General features: G+C 43.9%; 1 protein-coding gene across 1 annotated transcript in view; it reads left to right on the top strand.

The window, feature by feature from the left end:
* The first annotated feature begins 1,308 nt into the window (after nt 1–1,308).
* The window catches only part of SH3RF2 (SH3 domain containing ring finger 2), a 241,127-nt gene continuing 235,836 nt past the window's right edge, over nt 1,309–6,599 (top strand). Inside the window, exon 1 of the mRNA XM_033926931.1 lies at nt 1,309–1,511. The gene's annotated coding sequence lies outside the window, so the exon portion shown is untranslated. The remainder of the gene's footprint in view (nt 1,512–6,599) is intronic.

Here is a 6,599-nt window from a genome sequence, read left to right as displayed (position 1 = left end):
GTTCTTTTATCAGGCATTTCCTGTGTGGCTTTCGTCTGCAAATATTAACACAATTTCTGCTGCTTCCAAAACCAAATTAAGAAACGGCATGAATGTTTGATGAATCTGCTTGCTGTTCTGTGGCATAATGGGTGTCAGGAGCTTCTGCGATTGCAGACAATGCTGCTGATTTTCTAAAGATGGCTAAAAGGGTGCAGGTGTGGGGTTTCTGCACCAGCGCGGGTGTTCAGCAAACACTTTGCCGCGCGCTGATTATTGCGGCTAAAGCTGGAGCAACTAATTTCACAATGGAATCTTTCGGAGGCATTGTCAAAGCAGGTGTGGCACTTGAAAGTCTTTGGTGGTGTGAAAATTAAAACAGCTCGCAGGTGGCGGCAGCCAGGAAATGCAGAGTAATGAGAAAGCGAAGGAGCAGATCCGGGGATTTTTTTTATTTTGCAAACCTAAAAAAAAAAGTTAGCAAAAAAGCAGTGAACAGTTTTGAGAATCTTCACGCTGAATTTCGCTGACATGACAGAACGGCATGGTGCAAACCAAGGCATCCCCCATATTGTGTTAAGCACGACCTTTCAACTCCCTTGTGGGCTCCTTGAAAAAGTTCCACGTCGGGACCCGTGAGACTCTATAAGCTAAGTCATAATGTGATTTTTTTTTTAAAGTTTTTTTACAATAACTTATGGTATTTATTAATTGAAAAATTCACACTTTGATATAAATTATTATAAAATATTCCATTGGGTGGTGGGTTTGGCTATAGGGGCTTCGGTCCTTGGCTGAATTACACCATTTATGTCAACAGCCACTTAACTGGAGATCTTCAGTTGGTTGGGTTTAAGGATTTGGCCCGATCGGTCCCGATCCGGGCAGGTCCAACGAATTCTGCAAACTTAAATTTGCACAGATGGGGGCGATCAGAGGAATGCACACATCTGCCTGCCCAGATCGCTGGTGTGTGATCCACGTGGTGACATTTCCGCTCCCCGAGACGATCATGTCAGAGTAAAACCCCATAGTAAACCCTTTGACCAAGACCAGAGACTGACTGAGAATGATCAGGCAGGAGATCCTGAAAGCAGAGCTGCCTATCCTGAGCCATCTGAGCCTGAGCAGGAGCCAGAATAGCTCCGTGTCCTAGTAAAAAACCCAGCTCCCTTAGGAGATTTAATCAGGCTCCCAGTTGCATTCTGCCCAGCAACCTAGGGGGGAGCCAAAGAGCACAAAAGCTAGGAACGCAGACACCTAGAACAGGGAGTGGCACAATCACTCTTAAGCAACTCTCCAAGGCAGTAAGGCAGGCTGCACATGAGGACCTGGCAGAGAAGGTTCTCCGGGCCAGGCAAAGGCCAGACCTCGCACAGGAGCCGATGGAATGGGAGGATTCCATTGACCAAGAGTCAGCAGAGCAGTTGGGTGTTCCAGAAAACATGGACACGGCTGAATGGGTGCTGCCTGGAGCTGAGAACGTGGAAGCCGTGGATGTCAGCTTGGCAGTCTCTCACTAAGGACTGGAGGTACTGGTTTCCATAAGGAGATAGTTATTGGGACTGTTTGTTTTGGTATAAAAGTTTTGGTTCTACTGAAAAACCAAGCTGAGAGCAGTGCTGCAGCAGCATTAATTACATTGCTGCACTCCAGGTGTGCAAAAGCCAGGGGAAACTGAAAGGAGTTTTCTTTTGGGCTTGTGGAGCAGTTTCCCTGTTTCCTATTATACTCCAAGGGACTTTCAGAATTGGGGTAGGATCCCCGAAGATCTAAGGGTTGGGATTCTGCGGGAGCTTGTTAAAGCAATTTAAGAAAGGGGAACCAGCAATTTTGTTACCCAACAGGGGAAAGGACTGTAGGGTCATGAAATGGTTAACTGTTGTTTAAAATATTGCTCTGGTCTACATAGCTGAAGAAAGTGTACAATCTATTGACTTCATCTGCCTAAAATGTATGTCCCTACCTTACCACATTGTAAGCTGAATAGATAAGAGTTTGAGCCATGATGTACCCTGCCCTTCTGTACATTTAACATTTAGAACTGTAAGAGTTAGATAAGTGACCTGCTAATGTGAGCTTAGGACCAATAATAATTGTAGAAAAGTTATAGAAGTAACAAATGAAAATTGTAGTTCTTGCATATATTAGTTTGCAAAAAGGGCATAAAAGTCTGTGTATTTCCTATTTCTGACACTCTAGTAGGCAGGCTATTAACTGCACTAGAGTCCCGGCATGCTGTGAATAAAATTTCTTGTACTTTCTTCACGCCTCTGACTTTGTGTGTCCAAGTGACCTTTCAGGACTGCAGAGGTGCCATTGCTGGAAAATATCAAAAGACTGCAATACTGCATTTTCGTTCTCTTCATGTTTGAAATTTGTTTTGCAATGCAGTATATGACAATGCCTGGTGAAGAAACAAAACTGTATGATTTAAAGTCCAGGACTAAAGGATAGTGTTGAGAACTGTTCCTCTTTGGACTGTATTATTTTTGGTTTTCTATTTTTTTGATAACCAATTAAATCTTTGACTTTTTGGTTTGAATTGGCTTTCGCTGGTGTTTATTATAGCGAAAACAAGGTATTGGACATCAGTAAGGTCTCCCACGTTGGGAGCCACGCCAGTTTGGCAAATGTTAATTGTGTGGACTCGGCTGCATCCCTCCCCCACCGGCTTAGTAAGCTGAGATGGAAAGCCTGTTGTTTCAAAGGCGAGTGCAGTACTTTGGACTGTACTAGAGGAACTTTTGATAAGTTAAACTTAAAGATTATGCAAGTTGGATGCTATAGTTCTGTGATGGACTGTGAATTTATTTAAGAAAGCCAGACCGGGACACTTACTTGTGGAAAGGCAGAGGCCCGTGAGTTTTCTTAAGGCCTCTTATTTTTTATTTTGTATGCAAGCCTGTTTTGGGAAGCAATACCCTACACTGACAGCACTGTTACTTCAAGGGTGCTGTCTTATTTAAAGCTTGCTCTCTTTCAGAACTCCGGGTTTGATGTTCTTTTGTTCTTGGGGATTATTTATTACCCTGATATTAATGCCAGCAGGACCCTTCTACCTTAGGAAGGCACAAAAATTCTCAGGACAATTCTTTTGCACACTGCCCGGTAGCCAGTCTGACAACCTAGTACCGGGGGTGTGACAACGTGCATGAACAGACCATCTGCTTTCCCTGCAGATGGTCTGCGCATGCGTTTTGTATCCTTTTTCTTTTCTACTGGGGGGGGGGGGGGTGTTTCCCGGGCCCTGACTCTCCTGCTCCTGTTATCTCCAGCGGCGGCAGCCTCTTCCCTACAGTGCCAGCCCGCGGGTTTAAAGCGGGGCTGCACTGCGGCGTGCAGGCCCACTTTAAACCCGCGGGCTCGCACTGCAGGGAAGGCAGCAGAGATCCGTCTGGGCGGCGAGAGGAGCTATTTCAAATTGTCAGGGAGCCAAGAGGCACCGCGAAAGACCCGACGTATGCAAATAAGTGATCGTTTTAGTTTTGTATGCAAACAGCATTATAGCGAAGAAATGAGTTCACGGCCGCTACAACTTCAAATTCTTATCATCCGATGCCCCGTAATATCATTTCGCTTTCAGAAGAGATGCAGAACAGATACAGATAGCGCTGTCTTTTTCATCGCAGCTGAGAGAAAAAGCAGAATTGATAACAAGAGTTCACGAAGTTGCCCTCGTAATTGTGCTCTGCTTAAAGTCACTCTGATCTACTCCATAGCCAATATAAACGTACCCCACATTCACCTTACAAATCGAACTTCTTTTTCTGTGTTATCAAACCTGACAGTTACTGAAGTGATGCAAAAATCCCTCAGGTGCTAGAAGGCACCTTTTTGATTTCTGACTTTGGTTCAAGCTCTTTTCTGTCTAAAGAAAAATTGACCATCTGGGGGTTTGTTAGAGCACAGTCTCTGGTTGCACCAGTGATGTCTTCATTTTGGAAAGCCTAACAAAGGACCCTGTCCTCAAAGGCATTCTGTCAGAAGTAGCAGCAGACCATAGAGCCCTACTTGCCAGACTGGCTGAGCCAATTGGTCTTAAGTCTCCATTGGCTACCCGGCTGCAATGAGGCGCGGCCTAGGGGTAGCAGGCAGTTTTACCAACTTACCAGGCAAGCAAGTTCTTTGCTGATGACTCTATATAGAAGATGTGGGAGCCACAATTTACCTAAGCAAATCTAGACAATAATACTAGTGCTGTACAGAAATACAGTATTCTCCCGATATTCGTGGGGGTTCCTGGAACGGAACCCCCGCGGATCTTGAAAAACCACGAATACGGCTTTTAGCGGGGAAGACAGGAGAGGGCAGCTTTGACACGCAGCTCCTGATTGGTGAGGCCCGACTTTAGTGCAGGAAGAGGCTGTCGGAGCTTACCATGAGTGATTTCCTTCACTCGCCGGCGCTCTGGCTGCTCTCTCCTGCCCATTCGGAAAATACCGCGAATGACTGAGATTCCGAATCGCCAACCGCAAATGACCGGGGTAACGCCGTAGTTTCAACCAAAAGCTCAGGGTGGTTTACAATTTAAGAAGAACAAAACACAAAATAGTATAATACTGTACAATCACATAATAGCAATATAAGATAAAAAAAAATCATAAAAATGAAAAAAATAACTAATTATAAAAATTCCTAAGTCAAGGCACCTAGCTAAATCGAAAATAATCATATTCAAGATGTAATTCTAACAGCAATATATTCCATACTCCAGGAATAATTTCCAGAAACAACTGTTTACTGTAAAATTGACAATTCTTTACATAGCTAAAAGTCTGCACAGGGATAATAATAATAATAATAATTTTATTCTTATACACCGTCAAAGCCATAATAGTTTGGGGTGGTTTACAGTAAGAAGTGCTGGACAATCAGTGAAAAAATACAAATCACCAGAATACATATATACAGAATAAAAATAAAATAAACAATGAATCCTTAGGTTACAAATCGATCAAACAATTGTGTTTTTATTGATTTTCTGAAACTAAAATAGGATGGGGCGTGCATGATAGTATTACCCTACCAGTCATTCAGTTTACCTGCCTGGAAAGCAAGAATTCTGTTTTATAACGACGTCTTTATTGTTGGGTAAGTAAACATATGGATTCTACGTGTAGGCCTGTTAAAGCAATTCTCAAAAAAGTGAGGGACCAAATACGCAGGGGCCAAGCCAAATATTAGTTTAAAGCAAAAACAAGAAAATTTAAACAAAACTCTTGCTTCCATCGGCTGCAGTGTAATTTTTGATAATAGGGACTAAAATGTTCCCATTTTTTCATACAAACTGCCAAATTTTGAATAACTCGGAGTCTTTTAAGAGTTTTCTTGAATGTTCCCAGGTAAATAATATTGCAATAGTCAAGGATGCTTAAGATGGAAGCTATAACCAGCAAATGAAATGATGCTACATCAAAATATTTTTTAATGGTTCTGGGTTTCCATAGGACCGAAAAACATTTTCTGACTAACAAGTCCGTGTGTTCTTCTAACGCAGGGGTGTCAAAGTCCCTCCTCGAGGGCCACAGTCCAGTCGGGTTTTCAGGCTTTCCCCAATGAATATGCATGAGATCGTTTTGCATGCACTGCTCTCATTGTATGCTAATAGATCTCATGCATAGTCATTGGGGAAAGCCTGAAAACCCGACTGGATTGCGGCCCTCAAGGAGGGACTTTGACATCCCTGTTCTAAGGTAAGATGTCGCTCCAATGGCACTCCCAGGATTTTTATGGAATTGTCGATAGGAAAATCCTGACCATTCGAAGATATCAGCAAAAGGTGTGGTTTTAGCTGTCGTAAGGGGGGGCTTGGTTGGGTCAAGAGGAGAAGTAACACACGTTGCATGTTTCGTAGTAAGGGGGGCGGGGGGCAAACTGCCCCAGGTGCTGTCTGGGTGAGGGTGCTGGCGAACCTTGCTCCTTCCCTCTCCTCCCCCACCAGATCTGCACCTTCCCTTCCTTCGCACCGTACCTCTATCTTATCGCTGACGTGGGCAGCAGCTCCAACCTGTTGGCTCTCCCTCTGATGTCACTCTGATGTCCTAGGAAGTGGCATCAGAGGGCGAACTGATGCGGGCAGCGAGATGCTGATGCTGATCATGCCGGTGAAGTTAAGAGGTACGGGGTAGGGAAGGAACAGGGGTGGGGGAGCCTTTGCTACACCACTGTCTGCCTCTATCTAATTTTTGTTTCAGAATGTGCAAGAGAGGAGCATGAGTATGAATGGAGAGTTCTAGAATAGAGAGATCTGAGTGAGTCTGACTTTACTCTTTTACTAAGCAAAACCTGAATCCTTCAGTACATAGTTACGAGGGGGGGGGGGGTCTGAAAAGTTCTCAACCCAACCAAGAAGAGAATGACGTGGAGCCGTGAAACTTACAAGTTATCCCATATTTTTCATGACGCTTTTTGTTTCATTTCCTATCACTGAAACGAAAAGTGTCCCGAAAAGTGTGGAATAACTTGCAAGTTTCACGGTTCCACGTCATTCTCTTCTTGGCTGGGCTGAGAACGTTTTAGCAGCATCAAACAAAAGTCATAATTAGGGAAAGATGTTTCCCTCAAAGTTTAATTGTGAATTAAAAAATATCCCTTCCCTCCCAGACCCCCCCCCCAAA

Source organism: Geotrypetes seraphini, chromosome 18, assembly GCF_902459505.1.
Source record: "Geotrypetes seraphini chromosome 18, aGeoSer1.1, whole genome shotgun sequence".
Lineage (NCBI taxonomy): Eukaryota > Metazoa > Chordata > Amphibia > Gymnophiona > Dermophiidae > Geotrypetes > Geotrypetes seraphini.
Note: the sequence above shows the minus strand (reverse complement) of the source record. Positions and strands in the feature narration are given on the sequence as shown.